Source organism: Cibotium barometz, chromosome 1, assembly GCF_041138505.1.
Source record: "Cibotium barometz isolate CiBa-2024 chromosome 1, ASM4113850v1, whole genome shotgun sequence".
NCBI classification, from domain to species: domain Eukaryota; kingdom Viridiplantae; phylum Streptophyta; class Polypodiopsida; order Cyatheales; family Cibotiaceae; genus Cibotium; species Cibotium barometz.
In genome coordinates, this window is record NC_141046.1 from 83,269,133 (window position 1) to 83,285,928 (window position 16,796).

The following is a 16,796-nucleotide window of genomic DNA, read 5'->3' on the forward strand; positions in this document are numbered from 1 at the left end:
TTTAATGCGGAAGCACCTACAGAGGTACTTGCCATCCCTTTTTTGATTGGACACAACCACTCGGTGAGGTCCTACTCAATGGTAACATTGCATGGGTGGTCCTTTAGCCATTGTATTCATGTCCCGGCCCCATGGAATTGGGGCGGCTAGGAATATTGGGAACATTTGGTCACCCTCCATCACATAGTGGCTTAGAATTTGGGAGGGTGAACTGTTTAGGTCCAGAGAGTTGTAGGTGGGACCTTCAATAACTCCCCCCTCATCCCCTTCTCTTCAAAAATCAGGGTTAGCTAACGAACAGGTGTGACTCATGGCAATGGGGGTTGAGGTGGGAGAACTAGGGGTGGTAAGGGCATTTCTAGTACCCTGACGATTCCTCTTTGGGCCACTTCTTAGCTGGTTGAGGTACGTTGTGAATCGCAGGTGCTAGCAAGGCCAACGATTGCCTTCAGATTAATGGTAGGGCTTGAGGTAGAGCACAAGCTTGAACAGCCCTTTACTGATAGCCGTTTGTGATTTCCTAATTTCTCCATCTTTGGCAATATTTGCAATAGAGGGTGGGACGAGGTCGCAGATGTGAACACTCCATGCTACTATGGTTAGCTCCACAAATAAGGCATCATATTAGCTCCCTCTTCTTAGGATAGAGATAGGGTTGTCCAACCCTATCCTGGCCTTGGCCGGTTCTCCAATGTTGGGTCATTTGCTACATTAATGCAAAGGCCAACTGCCTGATCGGTTGTCTAGAAGTGGACTCCTTGCTCTTTCCTTCAGATCTGGTGCTAGTGGTCTTGAATGAGGCTTTTGATGTGCCCTTGTGCCCTTGTGGAGTTCTCAGGAGGAACATGTTTCCTTGAAGTTGTCCTCAAAATCCATAGCACTCCTGCAGCATTGCTCAAAGGAGACGTGGGCCAAGGCATACAAAGAATTGTGTAGGGATATATCCTCTAGGCCTTCTAGAAATCTCCCCAATTATCCTTTCATCAGAGAACTTCTCTGGCACTACAACGAGAGTGGAGATATCTAACCCTATTGATGTAGTCTCAGATGGTTTCACCATCCTTTTGTTTAACATTATGTAGCTGCTCAATAGGACTCCATCTCGCTCAATAGGACTCCATCTCGCTCCTTAACAAGAATATCCAACATTGAAGGCCTCTTTCAAGGCTTCGAAGGTGGCCTTATCTCTATTTTCAAGGACCTAAACCATTGGCCAGCTTTACCATCTAGGGTAAGGCCCAAAGGCACTCACCTTGACTTGGCCATCCACATGGCCAAAGGCTTCGCAAATTTAGTTAAACATTTCTAAGTGTGGTATGGGACATCAAACTTAGTGATTAGTTTGGATATGCTTACGAGTTTGTTCCGCTCTTGTCTGGGTCCTTGTACTGATTTGGGAGTGTGATGCCAGCAGCCACCCGGTATGGGACATCAAACTTAGTGATTAGTTTGGATATGCTTACGAGTTTGTTCCGCTCTTGTCTGGGTCCTTGTACTAATTTGGGAGTGTGATGCCAGCAGCCCCCCCTCTCTATTTCCATGGCTATTCTCAACATTTCAAGATTTAGCCCTACCATGACTGGAGCGGGTGCTGGTTGGGGAGCACTGTGGGTGGAGGATAATAGACCATCGAGGGTCCTTGTCTCATGGGAGGATTGGGTTGTGCCTCATATGGCCCGATGTGGTACCCTAGATATGCTCCCCAAGGTAGGTATTGTTGGTATACTAGTGGCCGAGGCTAATATGGCAAGGCTAGGTAGGCCCTTTCTCTCTGATAGGATGTTTCAGGCCCTTGGAGAGCTGGATTTGGCCCTGGTTTTAGTATGTGTCTCTGGGCTGGCCACCTATGAGACGGGCATGTCCATCCAGCCTGGTGAATAAGTGTGGGTTTGATGTTTCTCACTTTGCCCTATTTCCGCTCTAGGATCTAGAGGTGGCATGGGGTCTGGCGATTGTCTCTTTTCATTATGATAAAATGCCTTATATACATTTGGCCCTTATTCACACTTGGATGCCCAAAACTCACTTATTACTAGGCCTTGGGTGGCCAATATCTCATAATGTACAACTTTTATAGTACCGTTATACATTTGGCCCTTATTCACACTTGGATGCCCAAAACTCACTTATTACTAGGCCTTGGGTGGCCAATATCTCATAATGTACAACTTTTATAGTACCGTTTCATGACACTTATTAATGTCCTCAATTGAGGATCATGTTTGTTAATCCAAAATGGGATTAACATCCCTCCCTTTTTGATATAGGTTCTGTCCTCAGAACCTGTTACCTAGGTTGGAAGACCTGGTCACTGTCGCGGCGGTAAAAATTTCTCCTGGATTGGAGCTTCTTGTGTACGTCGGAAAGCCAGATGGGATCTCCAAAATCCAGTATCCACCATATCTTCAAAAGTGATGTGCATATATCATGGAAGACAAAGAAGACGGTGGTAATAAAGCATGATCCCTCTATCTGCTGATGGGCCTTGGTTCATGTCAAATAGCTTCGCTCTGCTATTACTTTTAATTTTAAATATTTCTAGAAAGAATAAGACTTTGTAATACATTTATGATAGAATACTATCCTTAGACTTAAATCCAATTTATGGAATCAAATCATGAGTTTACCATAATTTTATTAGCATAAAAGCATAAAAAAAGTCATTTTCTTAACCTCTAGCTTAACAAGCTTAGAGATTGATTTTGAATTAAGAATTTATCAATGAGAAGCATTCATTTGCTAAAGAATTAGTCATAAGAATGACTATTCTTTTGAGGAGAGAGAGATATACATAAAAAGCATCCTAATTAAGCAAAAAAAAAATACATAAAAAGCATCCTAATTAAGAGATATACATAAAAAGCATCCTAATTAACCAAAAAAAATAACTTTTTTGTGATTAATCATTATAATTCTTATAGAAAGCTTTATTTGCATTGAAAATAATTAATTTAAAACTTCTTAAGCTTGAGAGGGGTTGAGAAGTGAAATCTTTTGAGAATATTAATGAAAACCATGAAATTCTTTCTTACCTCTTGATTTGGCTTGCTTCTTTATCTTAGAAGGAAGCCCCCAACCAATCAATTGGTTTAGTATGTTGAGAAGAAAGCTCCAAGGATTGTTGAAGAGAGAGAGAAGCTCCAATCCCTCCAAAAGTAGAGAATTTTTAAGGAATAATAGAAAATATCATTATTTTAATATAATACTAGCATGGTATAGTTCACAGATTTTTTTACAAAAGACTAAGGATCTATTTATAGGTGAGGGAGGCCACTAACCAAGTCCAACTGGGTTCTAGAATTTTCCAGGTTCAATTTGACTCAATTTAGACAAGATTTAGACCAGTTTGGCTCCCTTTTTTATTTGATTTGATCCCAGGAGAGAGGAGAGATAAAAATATCACATTTTTTTGAATTAAAAACTCATCCACATGTGTGAATTAGGTGCCTACCTCAAGAGTCCCCCTCTCCTTACCAAGGTGTCAAAAATGCATCATTATTCCAAAATATCTCATTTTTTTAGTAATATCTCATAGTTTTTAACTAATAAACCTTGTACTCAGTCAACTCTTCATTTTATGTGGGCATTTACTCATTTTTGGGTATTTTCTTTTATTCTTTGGATTTATCTCATCCCAACACTTGGATTAATCCAATTGGGCCGTTGGAACCTTAATTGGACCATAATCCAAAAATTTCTGAAAATGTAAGGTCCTTTATACACATTTTTAATTAATTCCAAATGCACATTGGAAAGTTCTTTTTGAATTTCTGTTTCAGGGGAATCCATTTTAGACAACAGGAGGATTTTTATATCCAAAGATATCTTAATTTAAGATTATCTCTCTCTATTTTTTTCTCTCTCTAGGCCAAAACAGGGTAAAACAAGATCTAGGCCAAAACAAGGTAAAACAAGATCTTTCTTCTATTTCAGAGAGGGGAATAATTACAAGAATAGAAGGGGAGGTTCTTACACCTTTACACCTCAAAAACTGGAGGAAGGAATCTTACACCATCCATACCACATCACATTCATTTCATCCACATTACATCATGTCCACATCTATCCACATCACATCTCATTCATTCCATTCACATTACATCATATCCACATCTATCCATATCTCATCACATCCATTCACATCTCATCACATTCATTCACATCCATCCACATCTATCCACATCCATCCATTCATTCACATGCACATCTATCACTTCCATCCATTCATTCACATGCACATCTATTACTTCACATCTCATTCTCATCCAACAATCACACCCATTCACCTATCATCACATCTCAGTCACATCTCATCACATCCACTCACATCTCCTCACATCACATTCACATCCACATCCATTTACATCACATCTCATTCTCATCCATTTACATCACATCACACCCATTTACATCACATCTCATTCTCATCCATTTACATCACATCACACCCATTTACATCACATCACATCTCATTCTCACCCATTTACATCACATCACACCCATTCACATATTATTACATCTCATCACATCCACTCACATCTCCTCACATCACATTCACATCCACATCCATTTACATCACATTTAGACCGTTTTCTACTTTCAATACCGATGGGACTTTTCTAAGTTTGTGCCAATTGCTTGGCCTAGTTAAAGGTACTTTTTCTCGATGGATATTTTCATATTCTTTCTCAAATTTCTCAAGTGAAGTATATTCAATATTCTTCTTTTTTAGTAAAAGATTCATGGGATTTAAAAAAATCAGTTCTACCCATATTTCCCAATAAAAATAATAATACTCAAAATTTCACTTTTAATAAATACTCATAATTTGAATTATGCCAAAAATTTCTCTTTTACCATTTAATTTCTTAGATCTCAATTATCATGGAAATTCCTCTTTTTGCATAAAATAAATTTACCAAAAATTCCTCTTTTACCATTTAATTACTTGGATTTCAAATATGATGGGAATTTCTCTTTGTCGGGTGCCACCAAGGCCATGCTTGAGTGGCCCCATATCCATTATTACATGTAAGATTCCTCCCTCCAGCTTTTGAGGTGTAAAGGTGTAAGAACCTCCCCTTCTGTTCTTGAAATTATTCCCCTCTTTGAAATAGGAGAAAGATCTTGTTTTACCCTGTTTTAGCCTAGAGAGAGAAAATGTCTAGAGAGAGATAATGCAAAATTGAGATATCTTTGGATATAAAAATCCTCCTAGTGTCTAAAATGGTTTCCCCTAAAACAGAAGTTCAAAATGAACTTTCCAATGTGCATTAGAAATCAATAAAAATGATATAAGGGACCTTAGCCTAAGGGTCTAGATTTTTAAAAAAATTTGGATTATGGTCCAATTAAGGTTCGTATGGACCAATAGAATTAATCTAAGTGTTGGGATGAGATAAATCCAAAGAATAAAAGAAAATATCCAAAAATGAATGGTATACGGGCGTTCACTTTTTTAGAGATTTTTAATGGTGTAGGTCTGATAGCCACCTATAAATATTCAGTGTGGTGGCAGTGCAATTGTACCCCTTGTTTAAAGCAATTTATGCTAATGCAATTTATTTCCTCTTTAATGCCCATTCCCAAATTAATGGTTGGAGGTATCAAAAGATATGCCTAAGAGAATGGAAAGGGCATGGCAAACTTGCCACGGCTATTCGTTGTGCATGGAACGTGCGTTCACTTCTCAGGATTTCATCCAGAATGCAATTTTTGCCTACATTCCTCCTCTGATTTCTGTAGGTTCACGTGTCTCCCAAATGTTTTTTTTATTTTTTATTTTTAGGGGGCTAGTCCCTATTAATACCTAGAATTAATAAGGAAACCTAATAAATTGAGATTAATTAGATGATTAATCTATTATACAAACTTAACAAAAGTTGAACAAAAACCAAAAATTGTATGAATGTCAAGAGCAAAAATCAAACACCTACTTGTGTCTCCCACATTTAGTGAAGACTTCGATGCTCCATTGATCTCCATAGCTCCATTGAACACAATCAACAAACAAGCAACAAGCTCAAACAACATGCAACAACCAATGGATTTACACTCCAACCGGGAAAAATCAAGACTTTAGCAAATGAAATATGTGGAGGACCCTAAGATAAGTGCTCTCCCTGGTAGCAGCACCAAAGATGTTAACCTAAACATACTACCTTTAAACATACTACCTTGCACACAAGAGAGTGAGAGAAGAAGAGAAACAAACCATGCAAGGGTCGATTCAGAGAATAGCACTTAGCCAACCCTAATGAGGGTTAACTTCCCTATGTGAGGCCACCAGGGGCTCACTCCACCACCACTTGTGTCACCCAAGTGGAGATTCACAAGCTAGTAGGTGAAGAGCAAAGAAGGAGGGAGCTATGGAAAGATCTACCTTCACTCCATGCCAACATGCATGCAAGAGGGATCTTGGTAGAAAGACAAGAGAAAGGAGAAGAGAAGAGAAGATAGATTAACACCATCCCTAACATGCATACACAACAATCAAGCAAGCAAGCATATACAACACAAGCAAGCAACCACGAGAGAGAGAGAGAGAGAGAGAGAGAGAGAGAGAGAGAGAGAGAGAGAGAGAGAGATTGAGACAAATGGGATTGTCCCTTTTCACATTCCATAAAATGTCTTATATACATGAGCTCACTTTTTATAATGGTCGGTCACCCATTTACAATTGGGGGCCCAAAACTAGACTTCTAGTTCTATGTACATCTCATTTCTACAACCAGCATTACACAAGCCATAAGTTCGGTCATCCCATATCTCTTTTATCATCAATAAGCGTTTTACACAGTTAGGATAAGTTACAAGAAATGTTACCACGCTTGAATAATGATGTTACCAGAGTGGTTAACACTTATGTGGGAATGAAATATTCGAGATATACTAGTTAGGAGGTGTTGTTGAAATTACAGCAATGTGATGAGCTATGGTGGATCAAATGCTAGAATCAACATCATTAACAAAGTGATTAGATGATAATTAAGATGTGATTAGTGAGTAATTAGCAAAGTGATTAGATGATAATTAAGACATAATTAGTGAGTAATTAAGACGTGATTAGATTATAATTAAGATATGATTAGTGAGTAATTAACAAATAGCTTAATGTAGGCATGGATAATCAAAAACTAGCAAATTCTCATTAGGCCAATGCCTCAATTTATAGAGTTTACATCCAAGCATCTAATCCCACTGATTTCTCCTTGATTCACTCCACCTCTTTTGCTTGATTCTCTCCACCTCTTCACTTTTCCCAGAATATCTCCCAAAATATCTCCACACTTCCTAAATCTTCTCATGCTACCCTTTATTCTCTCCCAGTAGATTCTTCTTACCTTTTCACAGGCTCTCTCACATTTACAGATTCTCTTTTACAGCCTCTTGCCAAGGGCTTGTTCCCGCACACACCCTATTCACTTGTATATTTCAACACCTCCCCTCAAGTGAATACTCCTAGAACACCTAGACCCTATACCAAGTTTTCCTCTTACTTGATAGTCCACGACCAGTGTCTAGCACACCTCCCCTCAAGTTAACTTAGCACACCTGGACCCTGTACAAAGTTTCTCTCTTACTTGATAGTCCGCGACCAGTGCCTCAAGTCCCTAAACTCATAGTCCTTGACACTCTCTCTCTCTATGTGTCCAAGGCTACTACAAGTGCCCACGACCTTGACTAAAGTGCTCACACATACATCTACCACGTGGCCTACATCATCGGTGGCTCAGAGGTGGTTTTACTTTGTTGGGGGCACGTTACATTGGGTTGTGGGGTCTCTCTCTCTCTCTCTCTCTCTCTCTCTCTCTCTCTCTCTCTCTCTCTCTCAATGATTTTCACATGGCTCCTCTCTTTGGAGCCTCACATGAAGTTTGCCGATGTCGTTCCTTCTCCACTGGGTTTTCTGTATAGCAGTCTCTTGCCATGTGTCTTGGCTTTCCACAGTTGTGGCAAGTGAAGGTCCTTCCTCCTACTCTGCCTCTTCCTCGTCCTCGTCCTCATCCTCGAGAGAATCCTCCTCGGGTGAAGAATGATTTTTCTTCTCCTACTATTGAGTTGAGCCATTTCTTCTCTTTGCCTCTTCTCTTTTGCTCTAGTAGAGCTCCTTCTATCTCATGTAGCTTCAATTCAGATACATTCTTTAGTGTTGCTACAGTATTTCCATATTCACCTTTGTCCACACTCTTCAGAAGCATAGATAGTGCCTCATCATCTTCTACTTTTTTGCCAATAGCTGTAGTTGTTGCTTAATGCTTTTTATATCTGTTCAAGTGTGTGATTAAAGGTTCACTTTCCTTCATATCCAATTTGTAAAATTGCATTAACAAATTTATCTTTGAATTTTTAGCTTGTGTGCCAAATAATTTATTGAGTTCATCCCATGCATCTTTTGCCCATTGTATCCCTATGACGTGAGTGCAATAAGTCCCAATGCTTTTTCATTCCTGCTCTTCCACTCATTTTCCCCTCTCGCCTCTGGGTATTCATCTCTTCCCTCAACTAGCCCCCACAGATTTTTCCTCACATGAGCAAATACATGGTTTTTGTCTGCCATGTGTAAAACTGCTCCCCATTAAATTTGGCTATTTCTTGTGCTGTACTCATGATAATGTGAAGGGGGTCTTACCTCTTGATCCAATTCAAGATTTAAGGGCAGTGTCTACCTTTTACAACTCAATCTGGTGTTTAAGAGATGATTACAACAGATTTATCAGCATAAAATCACCAGAAATTACATTAAATCAAGGGTAACCAATTTGTACGGAATGGTTGGAGTATCAAACCATCTCCGAATTGCAATCTGAAGTTATAGGGATCTGTATCAGATACCTAATGGTTAATTTGAATCCTCAATTGTACCAAAATACAGTGATTAACATTGATTAATCATTGATTAGTAAATTAATCCTCTGTTTTGTGTGCAAAAAATAGAGTATGCGGGGAGCCCAGATCTGGGGCCTTATACTTCAAATGAGCTCAAATGCTTTCAAGGCCATCAATAGCAATTAGTCTAGTAGAGGATTAAGCCAAGAAACACAAGATTTGACCAAACATTGAATGCTTAATCTCTGTTTTACCAAAGTCACCTGCTGCTTGCAGATTTGATGAAGAGCTTGGATCTCACTATAGACTTGATCAAATCGATTTTTGACTTCACCAGCTTGTAGAGCGTGCTTGAAAACCCCTGGAGCTATGAGGAATTAGAGAAATTTGATTTCATGAAGTAGAAAATGCAGATTTCCTCCAAAAAACGGTGCCTGCTAAAATTACGATTTCTCCTGCATCCGACAACGGTTTGCGCTTCTGATTCGACTAGCTAGAGCACCCTTGAGATGGCTATGTATGGCTACCTAGAGCACCCTTGAGATGGCTAGAAGCAATGGGGCTAATTTTGTGTGTGCAAGGAGATAGAGCTCCTCCACCAGCTGGGGGTACAGAGGTAAGTTGAAAAATAACTAAAATTTTGATTATTTTTTAATTATCTCCTAATCCTAATTAACTAGATAATGGGCTCATAAACTTGATGGATTCTAGGCATGGCTCTGATACCATGTTGAAATTACAGCAATGTGATGAGCTATGGTGGATCAAATGCTAGAATCAATATCATTAACAAAGTGATTAGATGATAATTAAGATATGATTAGTGAGTAATTAGCAAAGTGATTAGATGATAATTAAGACATAATTAGTGAGTAATTAAGATGTGATTAGATTATAATTAAGATGTGATTAGTGAGTAATTAACAAATAGCTTAATGTAGGCATGGATAATCAAAAACTAGCAAATTCTCATTAGGCCAATGCCTCAATTTATAGAGTTTACATCCAAGCATCTAATCCGACTGATTTCTCCTTGATTCACTCCACCTAATTTCTCCTTGATTCACTCCACCTCTTTTGCTTGATTCTCTCCACCTCTTTTGCTTGATTCTCTCCACCTCTTCACTTTTCCCAGAATATCTCCCAAAATATCTCCACACTTCCTAAATCTTCTCATGCTACCCTTTATTCTCTCCCAGTAGATTCTTCTTACCTTTTCACAGGCTCTCTCACATTTACAGATTCTCTTTTACAGCCTCTTGCCAAGGGCTTGTTCCCGCACACACCCTATTCACTTGTATATTTCAACACCTCCCCTCAAGTGAATACTCCTAGAACACCTAGACCCTATACCAAGTTTTCCTCTTACTTGATAGTCCACGACCAGTGTCTAGCACACCTCCCCTCAAGTTAACTTAGCACACCTGGACCCTGTACAAAGTTTCTCTCTTACTTGATAGTCCGCGACCAGTTCCTCAAGTCCCTAAACTCATAGTCCTTGACACTCTCTCTCTCTATGTGTCCAAGGCTACTACAAGTGCCCGCGACCTTGACTAAAGTGCTCACACATACATCTACCACGTGGCCTACATCATCGATGGCTCAGAGGTGGTTTTACTTTGTTGGGGGCAGGTTACATTGGGTTGTGGGGTCTCTCTCTCTCTCTCTCTCTATGATTTTCACATGGCTCCTCTCTTTGGAGCCTCACATGAAGTTTGCCGATGTCGTTCCTTCTCCACTGGGTTTTCTGTAGCAGTCTCTTGCCATGTGTCTTGGCTTTCCACAGTTGTGGCAAGTGAAGGTCCTTCCTCCTACTCTGCCTCTTCCTCGTCCTTGTCCTCATCCTCGAGAGAATCCTCCTCGGGTGAAGAATGATTTTTCTTCTCCTACTGTTGAGTTGAGCCATTTCTTCTCTTTGCCTCTTCTCTTTTGCTCTAGTAGAGCTCCTTCTATCTCATGTAGCTTCAATTCAGGTACATTCTTTAGTGTTGCTACAGTATTTCCATATTCACCTTTGTCCACACTCTTCAGAAGCATAGATAGTGCCTCATCATCTTCTACCTTTTTGCCAATAGCTGTCAGTTGTTGCTTAATGCTTTTATATCTGTTCAAGTGTGTGATTAAAGGTTCACTTTCCTTCATATCCAATTTATAGAATTGCATTAACAGATTTATCTTTGAATTTTTAGCTTGTGTGCCAAACAATTTATTGAGTTCATCCCATGCATCTTTTGCCCATTGTATCCCTGTGACGTGAGTGCAATAAGTCCCAATGCTTTTTCATTCCTGCTCTTCCACTCATTTTCCCCTCTCGCCTCTGGGTATTCATCTCTTCCCTCAACTAGCCCCCACAGATTTTTCCTCACATGAGCAAATACATGGTTTTTGTCTGCCATGTGTAAAACTGCTCCCCATTAAATTTGGCTATTTCTTGTGCTGTACTCATGATAATGTGAAGGGGGTCTTACCTCTTGATCCAATTCAAGATTTAAGGGCAGTGTCTACCTTTTACAACTCAATCTAGTGTTTAAGAGATGATTACAACAGATTTATCAGCATAAAATCACCAGAAATTACATTAAATCAAGGGTAACCAATTTGTACGGAATGGTTGGAGTATCAAACCATCTCCGAATTGCAATCTGAAGTTATAGGGATCTGTATCAGATACCTAATGGTTAATTTGAACCCTCAATTGTACCAAAATATAGTGATTAGCATTGATTAATCACTGATTAGTAAATTAATCCTCTGTTTTGTGTGCAAAAAATAGAGTATGCGGGGAGCCCAGATCTGGGACCTTATACTTCAAATGAGCTCAAATGCTTTCAAGGCCATCAATAGCAATTAGTCTAGTAGAGGATTAAGCCAAGAAACACAAGATTTGACCAAACATTGATGAATGCTTAATCTCTATTTTACCAAAGTCACCTGCTGCTGCTCTGCAGATTTGATGAAGAGCTTGGATCTCACTATAGACTTGATCAAATCGATTTTTGACTTCACCAGCTTGTAGAGCGTGCTTGAAAACCCCTGGAGCTATGAGGAATTAGAGAAATTTGATTTCATGAAGTAGAAAATGCAGATTTCCTCCAAAAAAATGGTGCCTGCTAAAATTGCGATTTCTCCTGCATCCGACGACGGTTTGCGCTTCTGATTCGACTAGCTAGAGCACCCTTAAGATGGCTATGTATGGCTACCTAGAGCACCCTTGAGATGGCTAGAAGCAATGGGGCTAATTTTGTGTGTGCAAGGAGATAGAGCTCCTCCACCAGCTGGGGGTACAGAGGTAAGTTGAAAAATAACTAAAATTTTGATTATTTTTTAATTATCTCCTAATCCTAATTAACTAGATAATGGGCTCATAAACTTGATGGATTCTAGGCATGGCTCTGATACCATGTTGAAATTACAGCAATGTGATGAGCTATGGTGGATCAAATGCTAGAATCAATATCATTAACAAAGTGATTAGATGATAATTAAGATGTGATTAGTGAGTAATTAACAAATAGCTTAATGTAGGCATGGATAATCAAAAACCAGCAAATTCTCATTTGGCCAATGCCTCAATTTATAGAGTTTACATCCAAGCATCTAATCCCACTGATTTCTCCTTGATTCACTCCACCTCTTTTGCTTGATTCTCTCCACCTCTTCACTTTTCCCAGAATATCTCCACACTTCCTAAATCTTCTCATGCTACCCTTTATTCTCTCCCAGTAGATTCTTCTCACCTTTTCACAGGCTCTCTCACATTTACAGATTCTCTTTTATAGCCTCTTGCCAAGGGCTTGTTCCCGCACACACCCTATTCACTTGTATATTTCAACAGGTTTTGCTATTGCAGGTAAACATTGCCAAAGCATTTGATATAGTGCACTGGAATTTTATTACTACCACCATGAAACGTCTGGGGTTTGGTCCAAAAAATGACAAAAGTCATCTACTGGTTGTATGCAGGCAGCACAGCTAAATGTATCATTGGAAAAGGATTATCACCCTGGACTTTGGGAAGATCGGTTAGGCAGGGCTGCCAAAATTGAGCTCCATGTTAAATGTAATTGCTCCATGTCACATCCTCTACTGATGTAGACATATATTCTTTCTCGAAAAGGAGAATTACGTGGACTAACATAGCCATAAATGGGTCATCAATGGTTGCATAGGCATATGCTAATGACTTTTTCTTCCCACCAATAGAAAAGGATTTGACAGTGATTATGGATGTTCTGCAATTGTTTGGGATAGCAGTGAGGTTGAAAATAAATTTTCAAAAGTCAAAGCTGCTATCTCTAAAACAGGAAGGTTAGCATACTATACTCTAGCCAAGAGATATACTATCCCCCCAGGTCAAATTACTAGCTTGCGATATCCTTTGGGTTGGAACATATTTTTCAAGGAAGTAGTTACATGGATATAAACAAAAGTCAAGCAAAAGGTTGATTACTAGCACTTGTCTACATGGCCTTTGCGTGTTAGCATGATGCGAATCATGTAATCCATCATAATGGCTTGCGTACAGTTCTTCTTCCCGTTGCCAATTTGGGTCAAAAAATTATTTGACACATTCATATCATCAGCAATGGATTTGTTATGGAAAACAAGCATTGACATGAAAGCTTTACGGCTATTAAAAATGGAGTATGTATGCACCCCTAAAATGCAATGTGGGCTGAATATCTTGAATGTACATTACCATGTTCTGGCTCAGAAAAGTACCATAATAACTTTTGTGGAACAAGGATAGTCGTGGGCACGGATGCTGACTGCAATGTGCACATTACAAGGTTGATTCTTTGAGCATTGGAATCTCTCCTAGTGGAATATATTGGTAGATCAGGTACAAGGAAAAATCACAGCTGCCCCTATTCTTCCAGATTACTGCATGACTAGAAGTTTGTGCTCATACATTTCCATTAGGCACATAGGCTAGTGCCTCACACTCTTGAAAATGTGCATTGGAGTAGAGCTTTTGATACGTCATTAACACTAGTTGAACCAAGAAAAACTTATTTTCTAGCACAAAAAGGAATTTTCATCATGGGAGATTTTATATCGACTGAAGGTAGACCATTATCGTTTCCACAAGCACAGCAACAATGGAAATTGAAAGCCCATTACGGCCCTATATAGAGAGACGAAGTCCTTAGGCTGGTGGAAAGGTAATTTGGGAAAGATATGGCAAAGAAAAAAAATTGTGATTACAAATTATTTGTGGTGCCATCATCAAATGGAGAGTATTTATCATTTACTATGGGCATGAATTAACACAAGGGATTTTCTGAATCATATGTCTTCAAATATGCAAATCAAATTCCCTAGGGTGACATTTGGGAAAATGTTTTGGATCTTTGCAAGATATCCTTCCAAACTGTAAAAATATGCTCTTTTCTTTGCATAGCCGAGATACTCGAGAGGCCCTCATTAAAGCACATCTAGAAACAGTGGAAAAACATTTCATAGTTCTGCTAATCAATCTATTGAAACTCGAAATTGTCATGCAATGACTAACGTAATGATCAACGGAAGTATACATACTTGTGAATTTGAGGTTGTGTAAATACCTCATAATTATGATCCAACCATATTGTCCATACAACCCACTTTGAGGGCTCTCAATTATAAATAGAATTGACAGTGCTTTCACACCACACACACAAAAAATGTGTGTACAATGTGTGTGTGTGTGTGTGTGTGTGTGTGTGTGTGTGTGTGTGTGTGTGTGTGTGTGTGTGTGTGTGTGTGTGTGTGTGTGTGTGTATTTTCAGTCTTCTACAACAACAGTCAAAAAAATCCAAGAACCTTATCCAACTTAACCAATAAAAATGTTTATATAACAGCAGATTTGTATACAATAATCATGTTACAAGTAAGTGGAGCTAGTGACTCCATTATTTAAAAACATTTGGCGTAGAGCATAAACCCAAAGATATTTTGAGAGAATAGAGTGTGTGTGTGTGTGTGTGTGTGTGTGTGTGTGTGTGTGTGTGTGTGTGTGTGTGTGTGTGTGTGTGTGTGTGTGTGTGTGTGTTTTCAGTCTTCTACATCAACAATCAGAAAAATCCAAGAACCTTATCCAACTTAACCAATAAAAATGTTTAAACATGATTATATAACAGTAGATTTGTATACAATAATCATGTTACAAGTAAGTGGAGCCAGTGACTCCATTATTTAAAAACATTTGGCATAGAGCATAAACCCAAAGATATTTTGAGAGAATAGATCATGTTACCTACATCCATCCAAATAGACAAACCAATCATTAGAACATGTGTGTATTGCAGGTGTCTTAGGACCTATCACATGTTATAGATGTCACTCAAAATAGCCTCAGTTTTACACTATAATAGGGTCAGTTACCTTGTCACACATAGGTATGTATTTTTCTATGTATAGGCAAGGTTTGCATACATATAGTCCTAGCCAAGGTACACAGATTAAGAGATATATCCTTTTGTTCATGGACCATGAATGTGCATATAGTGATAGCTTAAGAGAATAATCCCAAATGGGTATTCACTCTATCTCTTTTTATATTCATAGACCGAAAACAAGAAGTAAGTCGGCTGTATCCAAAAATTCATGATATTTCTACAAAGCCATGTGTGTTGGACCTACATATAGGTTTAAAACATTATAATTCATATAGACAACCAGGAGCTATGCTCTGTATATGTCCCCTCCAACCAGATAAACAGAGGCACGGTTGATAGTATGCATTCATGGTGTTAAACCAATGCATGTCTAGGTATAGTAGCTCAAGATTATATACCATCAGCATGTTAGAAACTGTAAACATGATGTTTAATAGCGGTCCCATTTAATACGCAAAGATTAATGACCGTAAACCTACCTAATAATCTTAGTATTGTAATCATATGGTATCAATAGAAACCAGAACATGTATATTTATTCAAGCCTTCCCAAATATACGCATCGTGTATCTCAACAAGACTTCAGAGAAAGACCGAAAAACTTAATACAATAAAATAATCCATATGGTTGAAATGACCAAAAAACTTAATACAATAAAATAATCCATATGGTTGAAATGTCCTGCAAGAATTCAGAGAAAGTCCAAAAAGCTTAATACATGCATTTTTAACAGCATGCTATTAACATATATAGAAATTCCATCGTCTAATCATACCAGATAAGGATTGTTTTGATCCATCATTGATAGTGAATCACCACCACACAGATAGTCAGCCATGCACAGCCAAGATTAAAGAAGTCAAGAAGCTATTTATGCTTCAATCTAATTATAAGCCCGTGACCAAGAAAACTAGGCCTTATATATCAATCTCATAGGGAAACCAGAGAGATCATGCACAGCCTAAAATCCACAATAATATGATAATCTATGTGCATAGAAGAATAAGGCATCCATAGATTCAAATGATATGCCATGTCAATGGATTAAGCACATTGTTAATCAAAAAACACTCACAGTGCAACGTAAAGGCCTATATAATCAGCATTCAAAAATTACGCAGCTTTAATCGTAGATAGGATCCCCTTTAAAAAAACGATTATCCAATACTATCACAAACGTTTTGAAGTATAAGCACAAAATGGGTCTCAACGGTGTCATTAACCCAAAATCTTGTACAGAGTCAAGAAATTCACATGTAGAAAGCATCATAATAGCAAAAAAGGGATTCAAAACATTATCCGAGTAGTAATATAACAAAAGCTTCAATATGTAATACATGAGAGGAAGAACTCCCAGCTGATGCCAAAACAACAAGCATGGCGAAGAACATCGATATACAAGCTAAGTGAGTGTATAAACACTCACCTTGCATGGTTTTTATAGGTGAAGCCAAGTTGTATCTGCCAGCCATCTCCATGAAAGCACCATACCAACGCCGAATCAATGCACAGAGTATTCACCCACCACAACCGACCATAGCCGGAATGGGTGCACTCAGAATGAAGACCTTGCCAAGCGTGCAGAG